Below are 14,086 nucleotides of genomic sequence, written 5' to 3'. Positions count from 1 at the left end.
TCTTGAGCCATGCCGGGGCAGGATATGCTGGCTAGCATCCATCTACTGCTCTACCATCGAGAACTGCTGGGCAAAGTCCTCGACGGTGTCGCCGAATAGGCCCGCCTGGGAAATGGGGGCAGCAAGGAATTGTGTCTTGTCGGCCTCACCCATCTCGACCAGGTTGAGCCAAAGGTGGCGCTCCTGGACCACTTGGAGAGCGAGGTCGGTCGCCGAGCGCAGTTCCTGCATCAATCCCGGGGCGGAACTAACCTCGTGCAGTTCCTTTAGCGCCTTGTCGGACTTGCAGGAGAGCCATGGCGTGCAGGGCGGAGGCGGTTGTCCAGCGGCACCGTAGGCCTTGGCCGTCAGAGACGACGTAAACCTACAGGCCTTGGACAGGGGATTTGGGCACCCACGCCAGGTGGTGGTGCTCTGCGGGCATAGGTGCACTGCGAGCGCCTTTATCCACCGGGGGATTGCCGAATAACCCTTGGCCGCCCCACCATCGAGGGTAGTGAGGGCGGGGAAGCTGAAAAGATCGGGACCGGGCAGTAAAAAGTGCCTCCTGCGACCTTGTCAGCTCTTCATGCACTTCCGGGAAGAAAGGAACGGGGGCGGGGTGTGGCTTTGAGCGGCGCCGCGAGCCCAGGAACCAATCACCGAGCCGCGAGGGTTCAGGGAAGAGCGGTGAATCCACTCTAACCGACGCTCGCAGCTGCCCGGGAAAGCATGTCGTCATCTCCGCTTCAGCCTGTGACTGGGCGATTGACCCCGAAGGGAGGAGCCCAGCTGAGGCTTCCGACTGGACGAGCCAGCTCTCCGATGCTGCACTCGAGAGCTCATCACTTTCGTGGGCTCCGAATAAGAGGTCGAACTCGCCGTGAGACGAGCCGGCGGACTCACCCGGAAGCCCGATCGGGGCAGACGAGCGTGCTGGGGAATGGGAGGTCCGCGGGGGGATACCCGGCGGAGGCGGTCCCATTGGGGTCCCCAAATCGCCCCCAGTGCTAGCCGCGCTGGCCTCAAACCCGTGGGTAAAAGGACTGAGGCGGGAGCCTCTGGGGTGGCTCGCTTTCTTACGAAGGCGAGCCGCGACCGCAACGTTGCCATGGACATATTCTCGCAATGAGAACATGACCACCCACGAACACTGTCTCCGCGTGAGCAGTGCCCAGACACGAAAGACAGTGATCGTGACCGTTAGAAGGCGAGAGATAAAGAGCACAACCAGGAATAACACACAATCGGAAAAGCATCTTTAAAAAGACGCGTCTTTAAAAAGACATTCCGTGTGTGCGCTCTTTTAGAGAAATATATATTCTTTTAGAGGGGAAAAATGCTCTTTCAGAAAATATACTCTCTAGTTTTTCTGCTAAAGCGCCCAGGGGCGTTCTCTGCAGTGCACCAGTGCAGAGGAGGGAGAAATCTGCTGAAATGCGCCGTCAGATCCAGCAGAGGTGAATGAACAGTAGTATTCAGCTCACTGAGCGTGACCGTTCGGCTCCGAAGAGAAAATTTGAATGAGTGGCTGCATACCAGCTCCTTTTATGCCCGTATGTTCGGGGGAGTGGCATGCAAATACCACTCGCCAATTTTCATTGGCCTTTTATCAAAGACCAGAGGTGTCTCGGGCTCCCAAGAGTGACCCCTAGTGTCACTACATCGACACCAACGTCGAGTGAGTGATAGATAGGGAACCACACCTTTACACCAGGTGACAGCAAACAAACAAATGTGTTTGGAGTGAGCAAGTCATTAAACACTGATAAAGTACGTAGTTTTTCACAACCGAAACAAGTCTAATTTTACTTCATTAATTTGTGTCCTCAAACAGAGATGTCAGCAGCATGTTTAAGTATCATAAAGCATTTCCTTTAATTTTATAAGCTGCTGTGCATGACTAATCAATTAGCCTAAACATGTTTCAATTACATCCTGATTTTATTGTAATTTTAGTCACTTTTATTCATCCAGGCCCTTTTCTCTCCCTGTTTGCTAAACAAGATGGACATTCCTCCTCCACTCACTTAACTGATTTAGTGAAGGGTCTTTAGTATGTCGAACCAATGAGATGCTCCTTCACAGGCCGCACTTGAATGCTATTGGCTCACGTTATAGTCTTCACAGGCAATAAAAGCCTTTTGTATAGCACTTCAGCAATACACATTGTTTCAAAGCAGCCACCAATGCAGTCTCGCACTTCAAACGAGTGCAGTGCTGTTGCCTTGAGCTACAATCAGTATCTAAGGGGGACTTGTGGGCAATCACGGACTTGCGTGCCGATTGCTGAAGCCCCATTAAAGAGGGTCTAGCAATGCCAGTGACCACCACCCACATGCTGATAATCAATGCCAGCATGTTCATCTTAAAAATCAATAGCCTAAATGGCTCTCATTTCACAGTTGTACATCGAGTCACACCAGACTGTAATGTTCATCTTGATCTCATGCAGTTTATTATAAAAGCCATTGTGATATTATTGATAGTTCGGACAAAGGAAAGGAGGAGTCGGGAAGCAATGCAGCAGTTCAGGCAAGTTTTAATTTTCTGGCCTAATGTGCAATTCACACACTTGTCTTTGGAGCTTTCACTCAGTAGCGTCAATTTTCAAAAACATACTCGTACTTACATAAACTCTTACTAACATAAACCCTTAATAAATTCTCCGTAATCATGCCAACACCGCATTCTCATGTCGCTCTCCCCCTTCTCTGGTGTGTTTGGCTGCTTTTTAAGGTCTCCCTCCGCTATCACTGTAACAAAAAACAGCTGTTAGAAATTACGCCAACCAGTTTGACGAGCCACACCACTCCCTCTCTCCCGCAAACAGACACACGACCATGCCCCCATCCCCACATACACCCACTGCCCGACTCAGGCCGGGGCAACATCCGGCCCGCCAACTTTGTTTCCCCGAGAGAGAGTTTTTGACTAATGTACAGCACGGCCACTCTCACTCCCCACCCCAACCTTCTGCAACAGCACTGCCCCAGCCCTCTGTCAGATGCATCTGTCTGTCTGTGAAGGCCTCTCATACCAAGTCTCCTGTATGACATTAAGCAGGTCACGTGGCCTACGCCCATACAGGAGCTCAAAGGGGGAAAACCCTGTGGAGGCTTGCGGGACCTCCCAGACCACAAATAATAGGGGTTCCAACCACTTATCCCAATCCCTCGCACCCTCGTGTACAGACTTACGAATCATGTTTTTCATGGTTTTATTAAACAGTTCGACCAAGCCGTCCGTTTTTAGGTGATACACGCTTGTCCGAATCGATTTAATGCCCAAAAATTCATACATCTCACATAGTGTACGTGACATAAAAGTAGTGCCTTGATTGGTGAGGATTTCTTTCGGAATCCCCACCCGGGAGATGACTTTGAAGAGTGCCTCCGCAACACTATGTGCTGAGATGTTGCGCAGGGGCACCGCTTCTGAATATTGTGTTGCATAATCCACCAGGACTAATATAAAGCGATATCCGCGTGCTGATCACTCTAATGGCCCAACGAGATCCATGCCAATTCTTTCTAAGGGTACCTCAATTAGCGGTAGATGGTGCAATGGCACTTTTGGGGTGGCCGTTGGATTCACCAACTGACATTCACGGCACGCCGCACACCACCTGCGGACATCTCCGTAAATGCCTGGACAAAAAAAATGGTTATTCGGTTCAGTGTTTTTCCTGTCCTAAATGGCCAGCCATTGGATTATTGTGAGCCACTTGGAAGAGAGTTTCCCGATGGCTCTTAGGCACTAATAGCTGGGTTGTATTCTCTTTTGTTTGAGTGTCCCGCATCACTCGATACAACCGATCTTTAATAATTTAAAATATGGGTATGCGAGCACGATGTTAGGCTGGAGCTTTTGACCATCGATCACTCTCACTTGGTCAAATGTGTGTTTGAGGGACTCGTCATGTGACTGCTCTAGAGGGAAATCACCTTCAGGGAACTCTCTCAGGGCGGGGACTCCCTCCCTTGCATCATTTTTACACACAGCAGATGTAGACGGTCCTGGCACCACCTCTCCCACCATAGCATCGCACGTCACACACCGAGTCATTATTTCACAGGACCCATCCACACATATGTCCCTTAATAAATTCTTAAAATCCAGCCAATTTGTCCCCAAAATCAGTGGATGTGGGAATTAACCGCAGCCTCTACTCTATGCTTTCTCCCCCTGAAAAGAATCTCAGTGGTAACCACTGGATATGTGTGAATATCCTCGTGCACACACCGCACTTTCACCTGACTATCTGTGCTCAATGCCCCGTCTTGTACCAAGAGTTGGTGTATAGAGGTTTGGGAATAGCCAGAATCCACCAAAGCTTGACATGTATCCCCCTGGTTACTCACCGGTATGCGATACACCCCAGCTCAATCGGGGGTGGCCTGTGGAACGTCAGGGATCCAGACCAGGGTGCCCACCTCCATCACTGGACACTGGTCCAGGAAATGTCCTGGCTCCCCACAGCTCCAACAGACTGGCCCAGTCTTCGCTACCACACCCGTGGGACAGGGCTCGCCAACATGGGAGGGATAGCGGGGATAGACAGGGTTAATAGGGGACACAGGCACCGGGAAAGAGGTTTGGGCATGGGGCAGGGACGGGACGGAAACAGGACGGGTGGGGGTGGGGTTTGGGGGTAGAAGAGAGAGAGAGACACTCCGGTTCACTGCTTCCTGGGAATGCCATCATGTAATCCTCGTCCAGCTGGACAGCTTCCTCCAGTGACGCCGGATGGTGGCGATGAATCCACTCGGCCATACCACGGGGCAGCTGGGAGATAAATTGTTCCAGTACCACCTGATCTATGATGTCTTGAATGCCGCGGGGTCCCTCAGCCATCAACCACTTCCAGCAGGCGTCACGGAGCTGCTGTGCAAATGCAAAAGGGCAGCTGTAACTTCCCAGCCTCATGGAGCAGAAGTGGTGAGGGCTCTGAATACACTAGACCTGCACCATTGCTCCACCTCCAGTTGGAGGATGTGGAAATGTGCTCTCGCAGACATAATATTTACATCATGGGGATCAAAGAGAAGATAGAAGGTGGTAAGCCCTCAGAATTTGTTAGGAAGCTGCTCTCAGAACTACTAGGGCATGATCGCTTCTAGAAGTCCATCTGAATTGACATTGCCCACAGGAGTGTGAAACCGGCTGTCAGCAACAGACCCAGGCCTATCATTGTCAGATTACATCATCACCCTGTGAAATAACTCGTGTTACGACTGGCAAGGCAAAAGGCTCCACTTCACTTTGATGGAGACGTTGTACAGATATTTCCAGATCTGACATCCAGAACGATGAAGAGGAGGCAGGACTTTAACGGCATCAGAAGTAAATGCGAGGCAAGAAATATAAGGTGCGGCTTCAAGTTTCCTGCGAAATTCATCTTGACAGTTGGGGAAGAGACTATGACATCTGAAAAGTCTACCGAAGTGGATAAGTACCTGGCAGCCAAAATTCCGGGCTGGAAGTCTACGGCAGAAGATCGCAGTAGAGACTTAATTGTGTCTTGGATAATACATTAGATAGACAGCCAAGTCAATCACTATGATAAGACATTATATGCAGTCTTTAAACATTGTAGACATATGGAGAGTTTTTAACCCTTCTGGGAAAGATGTTTCGTTTTTCTCTCCGGTACATAACTCTTATTCACGGATTGAATTTTTCTGTTGGACTCAAAGTTGTTATCATGTGTCAGTGAATCAAAATATCACAATATAATAATATCGGACCATGCACCTCACTCATTAGATCTTAGACAAGACAATTCAAAAAGAGAATTTTGGTGGCGATTAGATAATGCGCTTTTAAAGGACGAGGTTTTCTGTTATGTTATTTATTTATTTATTTCTCTCATGTTTTAAGAAATATTTGACACTATTATTGAATTTGATTCTTCTTCTTTAGTCTAATTCAACTGTACTGTTATGTTCCTTTTTGGACATTATAAGTGTTGAACTGTACGCCTTAACTGAAAATCAAAATAAAGGCTTACATTTGTTTTTGTTTTTGTTTTTGTTTTTAAATGCACTTAACTTGAATGACCAAGCACGTGCTGCAAAATAGTCACTTACTAACTTCCTGCAAAGCTTCTTTTAAAATATTTATCTTTCTATATTTCTCAAGGAACGGACTGCTTTGACATAGCAATTTGTGAGTGCCTTTTCCCTTTAAGTGAATGCAATCCATTGCGAAACGTGTTCATCACGACTGCTACTGGTGGAGAAAAGTGACAATCGTATGCGAGTGTTAGTGAGTGCTTGCACAATTTAATTGAAATGTTATTCATTATGCCAATGAAATCCATATAAAGTATAATGTAATTTGCCCAAACATCCTTTATCTCGATATCATTCTAGCTAGAAAAAAAGTGTTTTAAGCTAAACGGCAAATGGAATTGCAAAATTTCAAAACAGCTTTTTGAAAACCCCCCATCTTCCGCTGATCAAACAAATCAAATCAAATCAAATCACTTTATTGTCACACAGCCATATACACAAGTGCAATGGTGTGTGAAATTCTTGGGTGCAGTTCCGATCAACATAGCAGTCGTGACAGTGATGAGACAGTACCAATTTACAATAACATCAAATTAACACAACACAATTTAAACATCTGATATACACATAATTACACTCAACAATATACAAATAATAACATACACTGTACAGTATACAATACGCACTATATAGATACACATTATTCAATAAAAAAAAAATATATATATATAAAAAAAGTATATATATATATACATAGCTCACCTCCGATGATGTGTCTGGCAGTTCGCACCACCCTTTGCAGTGCTTTGTGGTTGTGGGCGGTGCTATTGCCGTACCAGGCAGAGATGCAGCCAGTCAGGATGCTCTCTACAGTGCAGGTGTAGAACCGTGTGAGGATGTGGTGGTTCATTCCAAACTTCCTCAGCCGTCTCAGGAAGAAGAGGCGCTGATGAACAGACAGATAACTCATGCAATTAGTCGAGTCAGTGTTACTGTCTCTCTTGAGATGGGTCTCTCAGAACAAACAGAGGAATTTTCCTAGTGCCACTGATACACAGGGCTCTATTTTCGTAAGTGCACAAAGCACAGAGCTACATGCTACGACCGTGCGATATGTCTTATCCGCAAATTCCGCAAATTCTAAGGACCAGCGCAAATCGCAAGTGGCAGTGGGTGGGAGTGTTTGCACTAACTGTGGGTGTATGCGTGCAAACTGTGGGTGTATTGTATGGTAATGCAGTGGCGCAAAACGCTTTTCCTGAGAAATAGGTCATTGCTCTAAGACGTTTCAATAACATGTCTGTTTTCAGCGCAAAGTCCAAATTGAGTTTCTGCATTTGCAGTTTGGAGATTCCACCAGCAGGTGGTAATGAAGTTCATGTCCAAACTTTGAAAAGAACATCAACATGATGTTCCTGACAATAGCCTTTTAATGAAACAAATATTTATGAGATTTGTGTTAAACTATCTATAGGTCATGGTTTATTTTTCAATTATTATTATTATTATTATTATGTTTATATTTACAATTGTATTTATGATCTAATTTGTATTGGTATTTTTCCACTTGTTGTCGTAGAGTGATTTTTAAGTCACTGCAAAAGGGGCCGGTGGAAGAAGTTGGACAGAGTAAAATGCTTGGGTTTGGTATTTTTTGATTATATTTTCTTTTTGTTTGAAATGTAATTTGGATTTAGAAATATTTTTGGTTTAATTTTTTTGTGATTCAATAAATTAATAACATTTTTCAAAATCACTGTTGATAACATGGAGCTCAAAAATACCTGGAGAGAGCTATCCGTTATCTTCACCATTCATCTCTATTGCTGTGCTCAGCTAGTGCAGGGTTCCCAGGAACTTGCGAAATGGAGGATGCCATCTTTGGGCGCTCAGTTCTGGGATCGGGTGTCACATGACTGATCACTCATCAATGGGAATAGATAGGGAAAAATATAAATCCATTTCACGCTTTTAAGAGCCCTTTAAAAACAATCTATCTCTGGATGAAGATGTACTATAATGTAACTAAATAATTTGGTCAGTAAATGCAGCTAATTTTAAATGGCTGTAAATGGGGAAACATGATTTTTGCCATCAGGGGACTAGCAAGGACATGCTAACCAGCTAATTCCTGACCCCCTGGTTAATACTAGCCATGATTTGTGTGTCAGTAGATGAAAATTATTAACAATACTTACATTCTCTGTAATTTAACGGAGCCTACATCCATATCCTGAACCACATTTTCCATGTGTATAAAAGGAGGATGTCCTGTTTAACAAAGACGCAGTTAATGCCATATTTCCATATTTCTATTCTTCTAATTCATTGCATACAGTCCATTTACACTACTAACTACTTATGAATGTGCTGTCTTTGGTATAATGCTGGTACTTGAGGGAATGAACTATATAATACAACAAACACTGCAATAATTGAAGAAGAACCTCAGAATTAAATTGCATTTGACCCGTTTAGTACAATTTTGCCAAACCCACTTGAGCTTAGACTTAGCACATGCTTGCACAAAAATACCAAAACTTCATGGCCATGCCCATTGACTTTGTGCTTATGACTTATGGCATAGCGCTAGTGCTTTTAAAATCAGGCCCACAGTGTTAACACTTTTCAAGAAAATGCACCTTTGAATGGCTTACTTATAGTTGCCTCTGCATATTAAGCTGGGATAGGAGAGTGTATTTTAAAACTGAAAAAGTTACACACTTCAGCTTTAAGTGCAATTTAATGTGAAAACTTCGCTTTCACTCAAGTATGTTTTTGGCTAGATACTTGGACTTTAAATTGAGTACAATTTCACGCAGTATACACACTTTCACTTAAGTATAATTTCTGAGTACTGCACAATAGGAGGTGATATCTATATTCAACACACATTTGAAGCCAGTGATGCAACGTTATACCACATTGTGTTGTGGGCAAGAGCACCCATGGTTTGTGGAAGGTGATGCGATGGCTGATTTCCATGCATCTTGGCAAGGCGGTTTTCCCAGCCTTTTCATTTTTCCTTTTCAAATAGGACATCTCCACTTGCTGCTTATGCAGCCTGCTGCTGGACCAGCACCAGGGGCGAATCTAGGATTGAAATTTTAGTTGGGCTAAGCCCCCAATGACACTACATCATTCATGCTAGCCAGATAATATTCATTTCAGAATATTGTCATTTTCTATAATAAACAGTGTTTGAAATGTGAACAGTGTTTACAGTTATAAAAATAACCAAATCCGCTTGAAGAATATAGAGAGTCTATATTCATTAATTGCGTCTTTGTTAAATGGGACACGCTCCTTTTATACGCATGGAAAATGTGGTTCAGGATATTACAGAGAATGTTAGTAAGTGACTATTTTGCAGCGTGTGCTTGGGCATTAATGTTAAGTGCATTTCTGGGAAGCACTTGTGAAAAAAAAAAAGGAAATATCTTCGTAACTTTGTATGCAGAGCAGTGGTTCTCAACCAGGGGGGCGGGACCCACTAGGGAGCCTCAGTACATTTCCGGGGGGCCTCAAGATCTCTTACTACTTTCTAAAATAAGGTAGATTATTATAATTTTTATACCATTATTATAATTCAACTTACTGAAAATTCTAAAAATGTAATATCTCCATTCAACAGCTTGCTTTTTATGAAGAATATACAGTTCTAGACATTTCTGGAATCACAAAGATATTATGATTAATTGTTCAAATCTATTGACGCTAGTAGATTCTTTCATAAAAAAAAATTTAAAACAAGCTTTGTCATCAATACAGTAGAAGTATCAAAGGAAATATCTTATAATAGATATATCCTATAATATAAATATCAAATTGCCTACATGGGGAGCCTTCGAATATTTTCTCAGACAATGGGGGGCCTTGGAGTCGAAAAGGTTGAGAACCACTGATTTAGAGAATGCTCTTACAAGCTAAGATACATTGTTTATGTTGAATTACTGTAGGATCAGAGCGTGCACGTTTTTTTCTTATTTTGTATATCCATTATGACAAATCCAAGACATTTTCCAAATTCACCAATAAAAGACCCAATGATAACCAATACATATCACCTTGTAAGCTCCCACTTGTGCAAGTCTGGAGTACCATGATTGTTAATGAATAGGGAGGGGCCATTGTTAAAAAGCTTCAATCTATTGAGTATAAAAAGCTCAAAGGGATCCACTTGAATAGTGTGATCAGTGGTGGAGCAATGAAAGAAAGTAAGTATGGCTATATTTTATTTTCTGGCACTTTGTGGGTGGTTTTGTGCCTTCTGTCATGCTGATCCACAGTGGTGTACTCTGCGGCAGGTGCCTGAAGCATCAGTCTTCCTGCGAAGTCCACAACAAGGGAGGATTCTAGCCCAAAATCCTAAAGCTCAACAGTTTATACTAGGGATGGGCATGAGTGCACGAGTACTCGAGTACTCGGATGTGGCAGCAATGATCGATCATGAAAACGATGATGGTGATCATGCATGATGTGACTGTTCACTTAATTCGAAATTCAGTAACAACTGACAACTAAACCCAAACGTGCCAAAGAGGGAGCTTATTTTTAATTTTGAGATTGATTATGTTGTGATTTTGAGGGGTACATTGATTGTCAGAGATGTCTCATAGCAACCAAACTGATATACAGTGCTGCAATGCTATCATTACGATAATCAAAAGAGAGTGTAATTAACCGTGTTTTGAACACATGTCTCTGCACAACGTTTGCTAAATGATTTATTTTCATATAATGTAAGAACTTTGACTCATTAATGGATATTATTCAATAAAAGTGAATGTTTGCCACTGACTGTAAACCTCCCTGCCCTGGGTGATGTAACACACACCTGCATCTCGACGAAATGGGAGCTGAAGATTTCCACATGAGTTTCCAAGTTATAAGTCTGACAATGTTTCATTCCATTGCACTTTCCCCTGTTGAAAGGGGTCAGTTCATACTCTCTGAGTTGAATGGAACACTTCATGAATCATCACAGCAACAACAGTACGGAGCATCGCGGCTTTCCCCACAGGAGCAAACACTTGGGGAGACACACACACACCAGGCGTGTGGCAGTGGACTCAACGTGCTGAAGAAGTGCATATACAGCAGGCGCGTGTTTCAAACAGTTAGACAGATCGTAACTAATTGGAACAGAATGAAGCGTCTTCAAAACTGAACTTCAACTTAACACACATATTAAAAACGCGATGGTTATGGCGTCTCCTGTTAAGCCAACCACGATTTGAAAATAGACGGTTCAGACAGTCAATAAAAAAACTGGTGTGCGCTTACTAAGATTACTACGGTAACCTGAAGGAAGGACAGATGCGCGTTGTGCACATTCTTTCATTGAGTTGGGCAGTGAATCTTCACATAATGACAAAATATGATGCTTTGTTTACTAGATGAGTACTCGAGTAGACAAAATGACCAAAATGCCCATCCCTAGTTTATACCTCAACAGGCTGTGCAACAGCAACTTCAAAAACAAGGGGGTATTCCAGCTTGGAATCCTAAAGCTCGTCAAGTGATCAGCAGTTTTTGCCTCCACAGGCTCCGCAAACTCAAACCGCTTTCTCAGGCATTTCTGCCTAAGCAGCCTGTGGTGCAGGCAGAGCCTCTTGACAAGTGTACTGTAGCTGATTATGAGCAGATCCAATGTGGACAACCTGGTATCAGTGCTGTGGAGTGTGAAGCTATAAACTGCTGCTTTAACAGATAGCAGTGTTACTATGGGAATGCGGGTAAGGACGTTGAACCAATGTAAAGCTGTTCGTGTTAAGCTGATTATCTGAGGTAACTTGCTCTGTACCTTGTTACAGTGACTGTCCAGTGTATTAGAGATGGCCAGTTTGTGGTTGTGGTGGCTAGGGATGTTACGCTTCCTCAAATAAACCTGGATACGGTCTGTCTGCTGGGTGGAAATAACTCACCTTGTGCTCCATTTGGGTCCACAACTTCCTTTGCCATTTACCAATTCCCTGTCACAGCTTGTGGCACAAGCATGATGGTGGGTATTGGTGATTTTTAGACTTACTTTGATTAGAAAGCAGTGGATGCTAACCATGTTAGTCTTTGCAGGAGGACAATGGGTATGTGGTGTGAGAACAGAATGATGTCATCCTATGAAGTGGGGATTGGACCACTTGATTCCATCATAAGGGACAGTCATTTTGAGTAGGTGATCTATGCTTTAGCTTAAATGCTAGTATTTTACGTGTAATACAAGCTCACTGTTTTGTTTTTATTTTTGTCCAGGCTTCTCTTCCAATGTAGGAAATTCTGCCACTGCTGTTCAAGCTCTGGTTGTGGAGGTCAACACCGTTCCTCCTCCTTCCCCCTGTAGCTGCTCCTGGACCCCTCAGAGTGGAGCTTAAACTGGCAAATGGACAATGTGTCACTGAAGGATGCGCTGAAGGTAATGTATTGGTTATCTAGATTGATTCCTCAAAAGTGCAGCCAGGGTTAATGTTGTCATCCTGCAGAGGATGCAGCGTACACGTCTAACAACAGTGATTCAGATTACCAGTCACAATAGTCCTGTATGATCCTGTGTACGTTGAGGTGCAATATTTTGGAGAGGACTGACCCCAATATTGTCCTGATGTTGCTAGGAGACATCAACCCCCGATCCCCTCAGCCTACCTCAGTAGGACCTTCTAGTTAATGGGTGAGCATAACCCCAAGCGTTTGTTTAGTTGGTCAGTTTTGAGCTAGCCCTGGCTGTCATTGTGCCTTTCAGATGCCCTTATCAGGATGACCGTTACCTGACCACACTGGTTCCTGTGGATGGCTCCTCTGGCCTTCAGTTCCCAACTCACTTCAAGCACTTCATTGTGAAGATGTTCATATTTATGGATCCATCATCACTAGCTCCTCTACAGGAAACTGTATGACCACTACCTAACCTTTCTAAACATCCTAAATATTGCGTACTCTGTGGTTATTCCTCTTCTTGCTCAGGTCTTCATCCACTGTAGTACAGCAGTGTGCTATCCCTCTTCCACGGGCTCCTGTGAGCAGAGCTGCACTAGGCAAAGTGAGTATTTCTTTTAAATCAATGGCTTAAGGATTCTGAACTGTAACCCCTACCCCTCACACTCATTTATTGTACAGGAAGGGATGTTCATGTCAAGATGACTTCTAGTGGGGAAACTGTTGTTTCTGGTGGAGAACTTACTCTGGTCATGCCTTAAAATGGCTTTTTAAATAAACTGCATGAGACCAAGGTGAACATTACAGTCTGGTGTGACTCAGAAATGAGTCATTTAGGCTATTGATTTTTAAAAAGAACGTGCTGGCATTGATCACCAGCATGTGGGTGGATGTCATAGTCATTGCTAGACCCCCTTTAGGGTGCTTCAGCAATCGGCACGCAAGTCTGTGATTGCCTACAAATTCCCCTTAAACACTGATTGTAGCTCAAGGCGGCAGCACTGCACTTGTTTGAAGCGTGAGACTTTGGTGACTGCTTTGAAACAATGTGTATTGTTGAAGTGCTATACAAAAAAAAGCTTTTATTACCTGTGAAGAATATAGCATGAGCCAATAGCATTCAAGTGCGGCCTGTGAAGAAGCATCTCATTGGTTTGACATACTGAATGAATACGTCCCTTCACTAAACGAGTTGAGTGAGTGGAGGAGTAATGTCCATCTTGTTTAGCAAATAAGGAGGGGAAAGGGCCTGGATTAATCTGAGTAAAAGTGACTGACATTACAAAATCAGGGTTTAATTGAAAATTTGTTAGGCTAATTGATTAGTCATGCACAGCAGTTTTCAAAATGAAAGATATGCTTTGTCATCTGTGGGGGAAAACTATGCTTGTGATGCTTAAACACTCTGCTGACATTGCTTCGGTTTGTAGACACGCAAATTTTAATGAAGTAAATTTAGACATGTTTCGGTCCTATACGGCTCCATACTTTATCAGTGGTTTAATGATTGCTCACTCAAAACACAGATGTTCGTTTGCTACCACCTACTGGCATAAAGGTGTGATTTACAATGGTCAGTGAACTAATCTTTTTGGTGAACCAATTAAAAAAAGACTTGAGTCACAAATTAATAACAGAGAAAACTACAGTTATATTTATTG

At 43.6% G+C, this 14,086-nt stretch overlaps 1 pseudogene; it reads left to right on the top strand.

Annotated features, from left to right (window-relative positions):
- The first annotated feature begins 5,291 nt into the window (after positions 1-5,291).
- LOC127449872 (zona pellucida sperm-binding protein 4-like) lies at positions 5,292-13,186 on the top strand (annotated as a pseudogene).
- The last annotated feature ends 900 nt before the right edge of the window (positions 13,187-14,086 follow it).

The sequence above is a fragment of the Myxocyprinus asiaticus genome, chromosome 2 (assembly GCF_019703515.2).
Source record: "Myxocyprinus asiaticus isolate MX2 ecotype Aquarium Trade chromosome 2, UBuf_Myxa_2, whole genome shotgun sequence".
NCBI classification, from domain to species: domain Eukaryota; kingdom Metazoa; phylum Chordata; class Actinopteri; order Cypriniformes; family Catostomidae; genus Myxocyprinus; species Myxocyprinus asiaticus.
This window is presented reverse-complemented; position numbering and strand designations above follow the sequence as displayed.